The sequence below is a fragment of the Apium graveolens genome, chromosome 1 (genome assembly GCF_009905375.1).
Source record: "Apium graveolens cultivar Ventura chromosome 1, ASM990537v1, whole genome shotgun sequence".
NCBI classification, from domain to species: Eukaryota; Viridiplantae; Streptophyta; class Magnoliopsida; order Apiales; family Apiaceae; genus Apium; species Apium graveolens.
The window spans coordinates 6,598,237-6,600,543 of NC_133647.1; positions in this window are offsets into that span (position 1 = coordinate 6,598,237).

Here is a 2,307-nt window from a genome sequence, read left to right on the forward strand (position 1 = left end):
CTACAGAATCTACTAGACTAAAACATGTTGTTTGCAGAAATGTGCTACAGTATTTATTTGTTACATAAGCTACACTCTAGATGGGTGTTAAATTGTCATCCGTTGGGACTATAAAGTTCATCCGTCGGGACTATATTAGAATATCCGTCGAGAGCTACAAAATTCACTAAGTTAAACCTACTAAGGTATTTTGTTTAACTTATCATCAAGTTCACAACATATTCCTAACAGTTCCCCTTTCTCTTTCATTTATCTCTATTCTCACCAAACACTTTTCCCCCTCTCTCCCTCTCTCCAAACACTCTGTTCTCATCTGTAATCGAAAGTGGGGGGAAATTTCCCGCCTTCCTGGAAATTGTAATTTTAATATAAATCAGTTGTATTTATTATTTTCAGAATTTCATTTTTTAAAAAAAAAACAATTGAGGAACATGGTACTTTGTACTACAGCCTTTGGATTGAAACGGGTGCTCAAAGATTTCATTATAGTTGTCCGCGAAACATATATTAAAAACTTTTAAAAAAATAAATATATATGGTTTGCTATTTTGATCAATACTTGCTACTAGTGTTTAGTCCCATATTAATATTTTATTTTTTAAAAATTGTTTACGAATGATCCAATGGTATGGATATGAAATTCTATATATTTTAGTGATATGATAAAAAATTTAGAAAAAAGTAAATGTATTTTGTTTTCTATTTTAACGGTCAACTAGTAGCTTGACTAGTACTGCTCACCAATGTTTAGTCTCATATTCATATTTAAATTTTTTTAAAACATTTATGAATGATCCAACCATACAGATATGAAGATCTATATATTTTACTAATATGATAAAAAGTTTAGAAAAAAATAAATGTATTTGGTTTGCTATTTTAACAGTCAACCAGTAGTTTGACCAGTATTTTTTACTAGTGTTTAGTCCCATATTAAGGTTTTGATTTTTTAAATATATTTATGAATCATCCAACAGTATGGATGTCAAGATCTATATATTTTAGTAATATGATAACAATATTTCCTATTCTAACAATGAACCAATAGTTTAAACAGTACTTCTTACCAGTGTTTAGTCCCATATTGATGTTTCGATCTTTTTTAAAGTATTAATGTAAGATCTAACTGTACGGATGTCAAAATCTATATATTTTTGTGATATGATAAAAAAATTAAAAAAATTAATGTGTTTGTTTGCTAATTTAATAGTCAACCAGTAGTTTGACCAGTATTTCTTACTAGTGTTTAGTCCCAAATGTTTTATTAAAATAATGAGTTGGTAAATTAAATTATAAAATTTTAATATTTTTTTAAGAAGATTAACTAATTATAATATTTTTTTAAAAATTATTTGTACTTTTTTTATAAAATAAAATAAATAGTATAGTTGAATTTATAAATTGACAATCCTGAATTCGACCGATATCAGTGGAGTTTAGCGACACGTCAGCGATCCGCGTGATTTTGATCCAACTCACGAAATTCAACCACTGAATAAATAATCTGACGGTTGATATTATATTTTATAAAAACAAATTAATAAATAAACTAAAATACTTTTAACTTAACCCCCCCCCCCACTTTTCCCCTCCCCTCTGCTCTCCCCTCCCTGCCCCCTTCTATTTTTTTTCTGGCCAACTTCTTCTTTTTTTCCGGCTAACCCCTTTTCTTCCTTTACCAATCCCTTTTTCTTCCATTTTCTACAACTCACATAAACACCCGCATCTCAAAACCCATATTTATCTTTATTTTCCGAATAAAAAATTAGGCGGGTCTTCGAAATTTTATGTTTTAATTTCGTTTTTGATTATGGGTCTGTGTTTAAAAAAGTTGGAGGAGTATATGTATGAAATCTTCAAAGTGTAAACTTGAAATTTCTATAAAATTGAATTTGGTATGATTTTTGATTCATTTTTTGTTCTTGATAACTGTTTTATGTTAATATAATTGTTGATAAAAGATTGTATACGCTATTAGCTATATTTTGTAATATTAATTTGTCGAATTTTGCTGAGATCTACATTATTTCGAATTTTCCTGGAAAGTTACCATTTTAATCAGAAAATGCATTATAAAACTGTTATGTCATTGTTGGGGTCATATCTGAATTGTGGGAATGATGTAGACTGACTTTTTGTGTGAAATTGAACCGAAAATCCCAGTTTTGGCCACATCGGAGTTATCGAAATGGTTGCTGAATTTTTTGAAGCTCACTAAAATCTGAGAATTTTCTGGCGAGTTTTTTTAAATCTAGTGCTCGTTAATTCAACTGCATTCGGTCGGATTTAGAACAATGTTTTTAACCA